Source organism: Carcharodon carcharias, chromosome 3 (assembly GCF_017639515.1).
Source record: "Carcharodon carcharias isolate sCarCar2 chromosome 3, sCarCar2.pri, whole genome shotgun sequence".
Taxonomy (NCBI): Eukaryota; Metazoa; Chordata; class Chondrichthyes; order Lamniformes; family Lamnidae; genus Carcharodon; species Carcharodon carcharias.
This window is the reverse complement of record NC_054469.1, coordinates 79,113,049-79,127,458: the sequence shown is the minus strand read 5'-3', so window position 1 is coordinate 79,127,458 and position 14,410 is coordinate 79,113,049.

Below are 14,410 nucleotides of genomic sequence, written 5' to 3'. Positions count from 1 at the left end.
ATGTGCGCTTGCGATGCCATGGCATACAAGGCTATGGGCCTTGTTAGGGGGAAATTAAAAATGCTAAAAGAGAATACAGTAAGAATTTATTGGAAAAACCCTTAAAATCTCCAGGCAGACATGGCTGCTAAATATTTTAAGAGTTGAAGATTACCAGATGAACATTGCACAGCCTTGAGAGTCAGACTGGAGGCAAAAAGCAGGACATAAATTAGATTAAGTGTACTCCTCTCTCACATAGGGAAGGGGCAGATGGTTTTAGCTTAGATATGGGAAGACATACAACAGACAAAGAGGGGACTTTGATGAAACACAAACAGTCTTGAGTTGTGAGAACGTGTTTTAATTTTGATTGGATAATATAATTATGTATATATGCTTTAGAATAATTAGTTAGTAAAATCACATGTTTAGGTACTCAATAGGATAGAGTTGGCATAGGACAGGTGTGTCGTTACCGATTGGATGTATTCAAATGTACTCAAATGTATTATGATAAGAAAAAAGTACAAAAGTAATGAAATGTAATCAATCTGGGCCTTCATTCTTAGGAATGATTGCGGCTCCCATGCTTATGCTTGAATAAAATGGTTAAAGGAAGCCTGAGTCTCTGTGGTTGCTGTGTGATCGGGGATTGTAACTTCTCCTCTTCAGGTGGCTTATGTGGTAGTTGCAGGATTGGAGGAAGTACCTTCTTCAGGACTAGTGCTGGAAAATAGGATTAGAATAGTTAGTTACTTGTTTGACTGGCACAGACCCGATGGGCTGAAGGGCCTTTTCCTGTGCTGTAGACCTCTATGACTCTATGAAAAAAACCTGCTGTTCTGTTTCTCCCTGTCAATGGGCCCTCTGTTGCTAGGCAACAACCCAGTTTTCTACTTCAAGATTCATAAAACCTCAGTTAAAAATGCAGGTATACAAATAAAGCCTTCAGACTTGCAGGCAACTTTTAAAATGAAACTAAAACTCAAGTTCCCCTCCTTTCTTAACACACCAATATAGAAGCACAAATTAAACTTAAACGTAAAGCTAAAACTCATTCCTAACACACACAAATGCAAATATAACTTACTTAAACTATTTCTAGCTACTAACAAGATCCATCCAGCAACCTGGACAGGAACTTTAAAAAGCTCTGAGAGCCATGAGTTGTGCCTAATGTATGCATTGTGATAGATCCCTGGGAAATGAGCATGGACCTGCATTATTCTTCTCCTGAGGTTGCACACCAGTTGTATGTTCAAGGAGTGAAACATCTTACAATTTACAAATGCAGCTGGCTGTTCCCAGTGAGCTTTTATGGCCACATGAGTGCAGTTGACGAAACCTAATGAATACACCAAATGTGGCCTGGCTGTCTTCATCAGTGGTGAAGTGAATAAAATAATTGGCAAGACTAAATGGAGCAATGGTCACACCCCATATGGGCCTATGTGTGGCAGCCTCTGAGATGCCATTTATGTTGCCTGTCATGCTCTGGAAACCACAGCTGTATCCTTGAGAGCCATTGATATGGGGCTCCCACCAAATCCACATGGCTACACGTCTTGATGAACAATCCAACATATCTCGGTGACCATCTCCTGGGACATCCTCAGATGCTTCTGGCATTGCCTCCCTGATATTTGTGGGAGGTTTGTTCTTATCCTCGGGATGCATTGACGTGCCGGTGCCCATCCACACTGGATGTCTGCTTCTGAATTAGCCTCACCCTCTGGTGTTGCCTGCTGTTGGCCTCGCGGCCTCTGTGTGGAACAGCAAGAGCTCTCCTTCTTCACATCCTCTTCTCCTGCCCCTGAGATTGCAGGAATATTGGGTGAATGAGACTCGTGGTTATGGCAGTAATTACACTGTGTGAACAGGGTACACATACATGTGAGAACATGCCTTGTGCCACAGAGCTCAACATGGACAACTGCTTTCCTCAGTCACAACCACACAAAGCCGATTACTGCATGCCACCTTTAAACGATCGTGAAGTGGGTGCCATGAGATTCTCATGCGTTGTTAACTTTATTCTGAGGGTAAGACTTTATTGGGAACTGTTTCACATTAATGAGTACTCAAGGCGTGCAAAGTTAGTGCAAATATGAACCCACTACTGGCCAGCATAATGCTTGACATGCCACGAACACACAACACATCCATGGTTCTCATCCATTTAACTAATTATTAGGGAACCCTTTTAATTAGCCAGTTGTGCACAACATTAACTCGACCCACACAAAACGACCCTCTTCCCACTTCAATCAAGCTTATATTCAAAAATGCTGTGCTTGAAAAGTGACAGCAAAATTATGGTACGTCTAATTTTTGAAACCCTATCCTGTACCTTCAACCCTCCTGTTACCCTCACACTTGCCCCCATCATCCTTTACCCAACCAACACAATCTTTCCTCTTCCCTCTGTTACCCTTGAACCACCCCCAGTTACCCTGGACCTTATTACCATTTCCCTGCACCTTCATCTCTCCCACCTACCCCCATGATCATCCCAATGCCCACTCTGACCCTGAATCCTCCTGTTACCCTCCTCCATGCTTTTGTTTGCTCCCTTGATCCACCACTTGCCACCTTCCAAAATCCCACCCTGACCCTGGACCTGGCCCCAAACTGAATACAACTACCCCCTCTATCTGTGACTGTTCCCTCCACCACCCAATACCCTCAACTCTACCCTCAGGATCCCACCGCTGATAGCACTGACCCTGTCCTTTAGACCCATTATTCATCTTTCAATCCCTTACCCCCACCTTACAGGTCCTCCACACCTATGACACTAGGCCCTTCCCCCCCACCGCACCTCCCTGCACCTGAACACCAACCTTTCAACACCCACTGCCTTGTGCCACAGAGCTCAACATGGACAACTGCTTACCTCAGTCACAACCACACAAAGCCGATTACTGCATGGCCACCTTTAAACAATCGTGAAGCGGGTGCCATGAGATTCTCATGGGTCGTTAACTTTATTCTGAGGGTAAGACTTTATTGACAACTGTTTCACATTAATGAGTATTCATGGCATGCAAAGTTAGTGCAAATATGAACCCACTACTGGTCAGCATAATGCTTGACATGCCACGAACACACGGTTGACTTTACCTCTGCATCTCAACCCGCTGCTGGGAAATCAAAATTTCCCATTCCGTCTAATTAAGTCTTCCCACATGCAATGTTTCCTACCCTTGTGGGCTCCAAGACATCCCCCCCTATGAAGCTTACAAGGATTTGGGTATCGACCTGAGGGCTCCAGTGGAGGTTAGGGGCAGATCCTCTGAGAATCCAGGAGAAGACTGTAGACACTTTTGGAATGCAGGCATTTTAATGGTAAAAGAATGACTTTCCTTTCAAAATATTTGGATACACATCCATGTTAGATCCTTCTTGCTCTTTTAGTTGCTACAAAAAGGTCCTTCGAGGGTTCAAACATATATACAAGGATGTATTTCGTTAAGACCATTTTCAATTACAAGACACAATGTTTCCTAAGCAAGCTGTCTCTATATCTGTCCTGTGAAGAGTTATTAAACTGGGTAAGCATTGCCTGCCCTGATTATTGATTAGCCAGGAAATATTCAGATATTCTGGTGCGAAATAAAATGTGTATCAACTATTGGCAAACAGCACAGCAACTTGAAAAAGTGAGACTGCAGCATTTAGTGTCATTTACACTTGGAGTGATAGTTTGAGTTTCATATCATAATCATGAATAAGCACTTTTTAAATTATATCCATTGCTTATTTTGACTTCATCTTTTACTAGAAACCCATAGTTCTTCCATAATTAGTTTGGCAAGATCATAAAATACTTTGCTGATACATTTTACTAGGTCATGCAGCAGGAGATGCTGATTGGTGATTGTGCATTTGGCTGTTGCCGGAATTTTGCAAATCAAACGTATTTTTAATGCATGAATTAGTATTGCAGATTTTAATGATAGAAAATAACCATTTAAAAAAAATCTGCATTGCAGTAAAAACAGCAACTGTTTGAAATACAGCCACTTTGCGAACACATCTAGAAAAACAAGTTTCATTAAAATGAACAATATATAATATGCTTTCTGATGCAAAGATTGCAGCTTAGTTTATATTAAATTGTGAACGCTAAGACATTAAAACATTATTTTCACCAACTTATGTTGTTATTACTAGATTACTGCAGAGTTAACTTTACAGTTGCCAAGAATGATTCATGTCTTAATATTGTGAATTTCTCATTCTTCTAACACTGTCTTGTTTGATTTGCTTTGTTGCTAAGAATTTCTTCTAGCCTATTTGCCTGGTGAGAGCTGCCTGCCAATCAGAGGCCAGCAGCTCTTTATCTTCACTGCACCAGAGGGGAGACGGTGGCTGCTGTAAGAAAGATAACCACCTGAGGCCCTGATCTCTGTTGGATCTCTGGACTCAGGCGAGTAATGGCAGGTGGGCAGGGGGATTTGTGGAGTAGGGGTCAAGGGGAGGGGATATAAGGGGGTCCACAACAAGGGTAGGGAGGGCTCTCAGGGCCCCCCTTCCCGATGATGGTTCCCTCGATCTGGCACTGAGTGCCTTTGAACATGGACCCCTCCCCCATTGGGAGACCACATGCAAACTGCACAGGTTTGTTCATTGTGCTCCTGAGTGCTGAGAAGCCCACGTGCTGCCTAGTCAATACCAGCGGCGGTGGGATGAGGCCCTTAATTGGGCATTAATTGCCTCAATTTGCAGAGGAGTGAGAAGGCCATCCACAGGCCTCCTGGTTGCAAACTTATTTGGGGTGGAGACAGGAAGGTCCCTACCCTCTTACCCTGATGAAATGCCCTCCGTGTCTCCAAACCCATCACAAGGGAGGGCATAAAATACCACCCAGTGTTAACGTTTCAGGTTGGTGATTTTGCAGGCGATGGCGTATTATCACTGGACTAGTAATCCAGAGACCCAGGGTAATGCTTTGGGTACCCGGGTTCAAATCCTGCCACGGCAGATGGTGGAATTTGAGTTCAGTAAAAATCTAATGATGATCATGGAGCCATTGTCAATTGATTTAAAAATCCATCTGGTTCACTAATGTCCTTTAGGGAAGGAAATCTGTTATCTTTACCTGGTCTGGCCTACACGTGACTCCAGACCCACAACAATGTGGTTGACTCTTATATGCCCCCTGAAATGGCCTAGCAAGCCACTCAATTGTAAGAAATGACTACAAAGTCACAAAAAAGGAATGAAACTGGATGGACCACCCAGCATCGACCCAGGCACCAGAAATGACAATGGCACTGTCAGCCCTGTCGACTCCATAATATCTGGGGGCTAGTGCCAAAATTGGGAGAGCTATCTCTCAGACTAGTCAAGCAACAGCCTAACATAGTCACCCTCACTGTGGGTGTACCTACACCACATGGACTGCAGAGGTTCAAGAAGGCAGATCACCACCGTCTTCTCAAAGGCAACTAGGGATGCGCAATAAATACTGGCCCAGCCAGGAAAGCCCACATTGCATGAATGAAAAAAAATCAGAACTTAAATTTGTGACATTCAATTTTGAAAAAGGTCATTGACCTCTGTTTCACTCCCTACAGGTCCACTGTTGCATTTTCTGTTCTTATTCTAGATTTCCAGCATTTGCAGAATTTTGTTTAAATCCTATCAGCTGTTGCTCTGTTCTCCAGTCTTGTGGTACTTAGAGCGGAACTCTGCCTCCTGACTTCAGTATTGTTTTAGATTTTAAGTCCCCTTTCTGACTCCACTCTGCTGGGTCTCGTGAGATCAGCAGCTGGACCTTGGCAGAAGTTAGGAGATGAAGTTGCCATCCTGTATCGCAGTGTAAACGAAATGGGGTGGAACATCAGGTGCCAGGAATGTAGGAGAACACTGGTCTCTATTCCACTAACTGACTAGCAGGCTTAGCTTCTCTTCCTCTGCTGAGATTTTTCACTGGAATCTGTTCTCATGTTGCAGAATAATCCCTGGTTTGTCGTTATCTGCAAGCTTCTCATGGTTGCTGATTAGCTCTGCTCCACTCTTCCTTCAAACCTCTCTATGTCCCTCTCTGGACCAACTGCTCAAGCTATGGCTGCTGCTGCTCTCGATCTTCTGTGCTTCAAACTGCTCTGTGCAGATTCCATGGACCAGTTCCCTCATCTGAACTGGCAACTTCCTCTCCTAACTTCAGCCAAGGTTCAGCTGCTGACCTCCCCTGGCCCTAAACTGCTCAGTACTCTTAGTTCTTGAATTGCACTTCTTACTCATTTGCTGATCTACTGATATGTACCACTAAGGCCACTGCAGTCCTGTGCTGGACCCCAAGATCAACCCCTGATCGCTCACGGTAAACACTCTGCTTTTACTCAGCCTTCTGCTACCACCAGTACTGTAGCTGATACTCTGTTCCTTAAATAGCTCCTGGATTCTCTCCTCCTCCACATTTAGCATCTAACCTCAAGATATTTGGATGTGGACACTTCAGGCTGATGCCATGTTGTTTACAAATAAGAATTTATCCCATCACAGGGGCTTAGACTTTTTATATTCTCCACGTCCTCTATTTATTAATGGAATATATCTCAAATACTCTTTGTCATGTTTATTGGATTAAAATTTTTTTGTGCCTATTTGCATCCACAGTTGGGAAGCCAAGCCAATTAATTCTATCCCAATTTCTGTTTTCATGGCCTGTTTCAGGCCTTTCTCGACTCTCTCTATTTCTTCTCCATGCTACCTTTCATATCTTCTCTCTCAAAAATTTTGCTCCCCAACAAATCCCCACCATCTCTATTCCTCAACTATCCTAATCTCCAGCTGCCATTCCAAACTTGCATCCCCTAAGAGCCAGGCCCTGTGCCTCTTGTGAAATTCCTGAAAGGGATCATCGCTGCTTCTTTATGAGCAGCAACATCAGATGCCCCATTCTTCTCTTCCATTCATCTTCTTGGTTGGGAACAAACTTTGGGACACTTTTCTACATTAAAGGTGCTATCTAAATGTTAATAGTTGTTGTTCTGCCCTTACTTGCTGCAACCCTCAGGCAAGAACTTGGAATTTCCTGATGGAAACAACTGACCATTTTGTGGAAAGTTGGTCAATTATTCCTCTTCACATCTATCAGCTTAGATATTTGGAGATTGGGGGCATAATATTCTGCTCCACAGCACCTGTAGTTTCAGCACCCCAGGTGCTGTTTTAGTTCAAAAATGACGTCCATTATGTCATGATCCCGGTGGAAGAACAGTAAACCAAACTAAGCAAATTTAATGAATAACCCCCAAATGAAGAAATTACCAACAAGATTTCACTTTTTGTAGTTTTACTTTAACACGAATCAGAACCAAAACAAATTACACACGGGCCAGGATTTTGCACTCGTCAGGCAGGCTCAGCAGGGGCAGGTGGGAGTAGTCAAGAAGCCAACTGCTGCCCACGATCAGGACCCGGCCACGATTTCAAGCTGGTGGGCCAATTAAGGCTCAACCAGCATGAAATGCTCACTGCCGTGCTCAGCACTGCCTGTGTAGGGGCAGGAGAAGGGCAAGCAGGGAAGCACATGCATACACACAGGTGCACACAGGAAAAGCTCCCTGAGGCACAGGGCTGACTCAGGGAGATGAAGTTTTAAAAACAAGTATAGAATTTTAAGGTGTTAAAAAACATGTCCCCTGGGCCTCTTTTAAACCAGTCACCAGGTCGCCATTGGACCTAGTGGCCGGCAAGCCCCAGCCCCCGCTCATCCTGGTCAATGCGGAGCCATGTTTCATGCTAGGCGGGTCTTAATTGGCCCACCAGTGTGAAATTGCGGTCGGGGCCTAATCACGGGTGGTGATCCGTTTCGCGGCTGCTCCCAGGCCCACCTGCTGCATTCACCCGATGAAGGTGCCCATGAATTCACAGTCGAATGATACTTAAATAAAAAGATAAATTTCACTTTAAATAGTTGATACAATAAAGATACATCTTACTCAACCACAATCATATGGACTGCAGCAGTTCAGGAAGGCAGCTCACCGTCACTTTCTCAAAGGTAATTAGGAATGGGCAACAAATGCTGGCCTTGTCAGCGATGCCCACATCCCATGAATGAATAAGAAAAAGTGCCCATGTCACTCTTCACACAAATGTGGCACAATGTACAATCTTATGGTCTTTCCAACTCGGCCACTGCATGGTACATAGGATCCCTTACTTTCCTACTTAATTAATTCAGCTCTCAAATTGTGTCCACAGGCAGCTGTCCTTCCATCCCAGGTTCCCAGATGTGGTAACACCAACAAAGCACATGCCTATAAACCCTCTCTCACTCAGGTCACATCAGTCCTAATGGCATTACATTCCAGAGTTCTTTTTCAACCAACCAACCCAACAATACGCATTCATGATCTGGTCCTGTGATACAAACTCTCTGCTCTTTCACAATCTTGAGTTATTCACACTACTTTTTAGGATTCAGTCCCTTTCAGCTCGCTCATACATTGCTTCCCCAAGAGCTTCTGGAATTCTATTTTTCTTCTTGCTGCCAAGCAGAATGCTAGCGTTTTTGTAGAGAGCTTTGCTGGCTCCACTTTACACAAATTCTGTGTTCCTGTTTCTGTCTCTGTTTACTTTCTCTTTATGTCTGCATCTGTGCTGATTGCCTTCTCCCTCCAGATCCCATGCTTGTAGCTCTCCTTTGTTTCTTTAGCTCTCCTTTGTGTCAACCAGCCACATGGCTTCTGTCTTAACTTCCTTCCTTTTGATACTGCTTCCAGGTCAAGGGTTGCCAGGTCACATGGACCAAGAACATTATTATCAAGAACATTTCAATTTATCACTTTACAATTGAGCAAACTCTTAAGAGTCCTTTTCAAACACTCTTAAAAACAATTACAGATTCCACAGGCATTTTAAAGAAATTACAAATTTTCCTGATGCCATTGCTTCTGGGTCAAAGGTCATCACAAAGCCACATGTGCAAGCCTCCATGTGGCCTGCACAAAATGAAATTTTGGAGAGGTCAGTAGCATCTGCCAGATGTTGCAGAATAGGCGGATCATGAGGGTAGCATTCCTAGTCATGTGTTCTGTAATTAACATGGGGGAGTAATTTGTTCACAAAGCACTATTTCTCATGCCACCACACAGACTATGCAGATTTCCCAGGGGCAGAGAGTGCTGTGCATTATTACCTGTGCAGGAAAGCCATGTTTTTCAATGGTAACAAAAGCAATGTCATACATGAGCTGCATAAATATCAAATACACATACCTGGCTTTGCGGAACCACATCTAAATGCTGAAACGTACCATAGCTGCAAAGGGTTCCACGCTCTGAAGCTGCAGTGTGTGTCCATACTCAGCACATCATGCAGGTGAATACCCAATATTGTGGCAGAAGTCATGATGTCTTTATTCTGTATCAGCCTGCTTTACCCTCAGTATTTGTGTCAAATAGATGTTGGTTGCTGGGTGACAAGGGTCATCTACTTAACACCTGGCTCATGATGCTGCTGCGCACCCCAACCACAAATGGCAAGCAAGTGTATAATGAGATCTCTGGTCCCACATGAAACCTCAATGAGCAGACATTGGGGTGCTTAAGCAACCCTTTCACTTCCTGAAATGTATCTTTGGGAAGTGGAGGCTTTTGTAGTTGCAATGCATCTCAGTATTTAGAAGTGGCACCCACAAAGCCATGTGTGTGAGGTTGATACCTGCATGACGTTGCCATTGATAGCATTGAAAAGCGCAGTGTGAGCTGTGCAGGTAATGGCCTACAGCACTGTCTGCCCCCAGAGAATCGACAAAGTCTGCATAGTACCACTAGAAACAAAGCATTGTGAGCAAATTTCTCCCCCATGGCAACTACAGTACACATAAATGGGAATGCTGGCATCAAATCAATGTAACACACTGACTGCCTTTATGATCTGTCTATTCTGCACACACGTACTGTATATTACATCAGCTCGCCATCGTGAGGGCATGGCCATTGCCAAAAGGGATATGGCAAGAAGCTGGAGAGCAGGACGGGGAGGAGGGGAAGGAGGAGATTGAAGAGGAGGAAGAGGAAGGGGAAGAGGAAGAGCAAGATCAGGAGAAAGGGAGTGACAACCGGCCATCCCCTTTCCAGGCAGGCTGTTTGTGACTGTTTCATCTGACTAGCTTTTGACAGCTATTAAAGTTTCTGCCAGCTCTGTTAGAGTTAATTTAACTGTGAGCCACAGTGCTTTAGCGGCCAATGTCTCAGCTGATCATAGGTTACTGCTTGACTGCAATGGTGGTGCTGTTAGGTTCTTCCTGATTTTTCCCAGTTTTGTCTCTAAGCTCCACCCACAAAGGAAAGAAGGTTGATGAATAATGACAGACATTTAAGAAAATAGCTCTTGACTCGCAACAAAAATATATCCCAAGGAGGAAGAAGGATTGTAGAAGAGGGGTAAACCAACCATGGTTAACCAAGGAAGTTAAGGGTAGTTCCAAAGTGAAAGAAAAAGCATACAATGTGGCAAAGATTAGTGGTAAGCCAGAGGATTAGGAAAATTTTAAAAGCCAATAGAAAATGACCAAAAAAATAAATAAAGAGGGAGGAAATAAACTTTGAGGGTAAACTAGCAAATGGACAGTAAGAGCTTCTTTAAATAAATAAAAAGGAAGAGAGAGGCCAATATAGGCCTCTTAGAGAATGAGGCTGGGGAAATAATAATGGGGAACCAGAAAATGGCAGAGGAGCTGAATAAATACTTTGCATCAGTCTTCACGGTAGGAGACACCAATAGCATTCCAAAAATACGAAATAATCATGAGGTAAAGTTGGGGGGGGGGGAGGAAATAAATGCAATAACTATCACTAGAGAAAAAGTACTAGGGAAACTCATGGGTCTAAAGGCAGATATGTCACTTGGGCCTGATGGGTTGCATCCTAGGACATTAAAGGATATCTTTATCCTTTAACTGGTAGTAATCTTCCAAAAATCCTTAGATTCTGGATAAGTCCCAGAGGATTAGAAAACTGCCAATGTAATGCCCTTATTCAAAAAGGGAGGGAGACAAAAAACAGGTAGCTATAAGCCAGTTAGCTTAACATCTGTCATTGGGAAAATATTAGAGTCTATTATAAAGGATGTAATGGCAGAACATTTAGAAATGCATAATATAGTCAAGCAGAGTCAGCATGTCTTCATGAAGGGAAAATCATGCCTGACAAATTTATTAGAAATCTTTGAGGAGGTAACAAGCAGGATTTTTAAAGGGGAACCAGTAGATGCAGTATATTTGGATTTCCATAAGGTATTCAATAAGGTACCACACATAAGGCTACTTAATCATATAAGAGCCCATGGTGTTGGGGGTAGTATATTAGTGTGGATAGAGAACTGGCTAACTAATAGAAGACAGAGAGTTGGGATATGGGAGACATTTTCAGGATGGCAACCTGTAACTAGTGGAGTGCCACAGGGGTCAGTGCTGGGGGCACAGTTATTTACAATATATATGAATGACTTGGATGAGGGAAATGAATGTACTGTCACCAAGTTTGCAGATGAGACAAAAATAGATGGGAAGGCAAGTGGTGAGGGTGACACAAAGAGTCTACAGAGGGATATAGTCAGGTTAAGTAAGTGGGAAAAACATGGCAGATGTGGGAAAATGTGAGGTTATGCACTTTGGCAGAAAGAATAGAGGAGCTGAATATTATTTAAATGGAGAAAGAATGAAGGAAGCTGCAGCACAAAGGAATTTGGGGGTCCTCGTGCATGAATCACAAAAAGCTAACATACAAGTTCAGCAGGTAATAGGGGAGGCAAATGGAATGTTGGCCTTTATTTCAAAAGGAATAGAGTATAACAATTGGGAAATCTTGCTAAAATTATACAAGGCACTAGTTAGACCGCACCTAGAATACTGTGAACAGTTTTGGTCCCCTTATCTAAGGAAAGATATACTGGCATTGGGGAAGGTTCACTAGGTTGATCCCGGGCATGGAGAGATTTTCTTATGAGGAGAGGTTGAGTAGGTTGGGCCTGTACTCGTTGGAGTTTAAAAGAATGAGAGATGACCTTATTGAAACACATCAGATTCTTAGGGGGTTTGACAGGGTAGATGCTGAGAAGTTGTTTCCCTTTGTGGAAGAGTCTAGGACCAGAGGGCATAACCTCAGAGTAATGGGACGCCCATTTAAGACAGAGATGAGAAGGAATTTCTTCTTTCAGAAGGTAGTGAATCTGTAGGATTCTTTACTGCCGAGGGCTGTAGAGGCTGGGTCGTTAAGTATATTCAAGGCTGAGATAGACAGATTTTTAATCATGAAGGGAATCAAGGGGTATGGGGAAAAGGCAGGAAAGTGGAATTAAGGTTTATCAGATCAGCCATGATCTCATTGAATGGTGGAGCAGACTTAATGGGCCAAATGGCCTACTTTTGCTCCTACGTCTTATGGTCTTATGGTCTTAAAACAGTGACCTTTGTGGGAAAATGCCTGCAGCTTTCAGAAATGAAAGCAAACAGTGAAACAAAGCCTTTTTTACAGGCTTGTTTTAGCTGTTAAGATCTGTTACAGGATAGATTCTTCCTTCCAGTCCAGTCTGCAGTATTTAGATTCTGCAGTAATGAATTACCTTGCTATTGGAGTTCAAGTTAAAGGAAACCACCTGCAGTCTGCTGTTTAATTTCTGTTCCTGCTTAAACTTTGCAGCAGTTAGACTTTTACAAATTAAACTGTCCCAGATTTGAACAATGTTATTGGGACCTGATGCCTGCTGGAGTAAGGTGCAATCCCAGATCAAAGGTAAACAGCGTGGAATCCATACAAAGCTGCAAAATCCTTGTGCATGCTGAGTCTTGATAGTTGTTTCCCTTTCACACCAGCTCTTTTATTCTGTTGCATGTGAAGGGTTGAGGCTTACATATTTTGCAGTCAAATCTTTAAAAACCCTGCTGCCACCCTGCCACCATGTTACATTCTTCTTCTTGAGGTATTGGTGAAACAATAATGTGGGTTTTTTATTTGAAGTTAAGACAATATAGAGATATGTATTCACTATAAGACTGTGAGGCACACGCCCGACCACAATCACTGCTTCTTGCAGGCTGACTACAAGTCATGGGGGCTAATACATTATATCCTGGCGAGGTAGTAATGATTGACAATAGTTTAAGATATGTTCCCTTAAAGCTGCATACGTCTCATATCACAACAGCCATCTGCTCCCACTGCTTACTCAGAGTTTGTCTGAAGAGCTTCCTGGCCCCCTATGTGTGGAAGACATCTCCCCTCCTGTTTACTCACTGCATCAAGATCCTCAGTGCCACATCAGAGCTTGGAACACACTCTGCCCTGTTGCCCCACTTTTGCTCTTCTTGCTCAGAGTCTCTTATCCAGCCACTTCCAGCACCTGCTGCAGCCAGAAAGTGCCTTGCCTTTAAGAAATGCAGGCTTTTTATAAGTAGTATAGGCTAGCATTATGTGGTGCCAGCCTCGCACAAACTTGAGGCCCCTGCTGAGGCATGTACCTAATTGGCAACGTGTTTGGCACTGGGCTGCAAACTACGATCATTTAAATTAGCAAACAGCATGAAGTTTGTGTGCTGCCTGTATTGCAATGAACTGATGTGGGTTAACTGATCTCTGCACCCATTTTCAGGCCTTTCCAATGTCTTTCGCCTGGAGACATGAAAGGTGTTGCTGCTTCAGCTTCTGTTATCTTTAAAAAATTGCTCTGTTAGGAGAGAAAACAGCCATTTGGACATGACCTGACATAAGTAACTCTCAGTCATGCAACCAGACATTTAGTCCCAAAAGAAAATAACATTTTAAACCTGAATGTCGGTACATAAAGCAGATTTTGTGTGGAACTTACATTTTCCTTACTGAAAGAAGAGCTCATTAAAACTAATAAAGTTCATTCTTAGTGTTTTGTACTATTGCAGAAAAGTATTACATTAGGAACAGGGTTACAGGCTGCAAAGTAAAAGAGCAGACATGAAAAAACGATTAACCATAATTAATGATCTTATGAATGATTCACAGCCCACAACAATTATCAGATCTGTTACTGGCACAGGCTTGTCAGTTTTACATCTTCAGTACCTGGATAAGTGTTTTTTTAAATTAAACATTTCTTGTTCATTTCATTCTGTATTAGAAGTAGTTGTCGAAATTAAATATCTAATTTCTGTCTTTTTTCCTCATTCTCAAGTTATTTCACTTTTCACCTTAAAATATTGAGGAACTGAAAGCTTTGTTGATAGTTTTACAGATTTGTTTATTGAACAAATGCCAAAAATAATGACTTTTTATTTTTAAGAGCAGTGCTCTCATCAAGCCAGAAGATCATGTGTCTCTGTGAGGCAATGATATGCCTCCTATTAAATACTAACTAGATGTTTCTTTTTCAAATTTTTAAAAATTATTTTTCAGTTTTAAATTATAAGTTTTGACCCACATATGGAATGTATAAC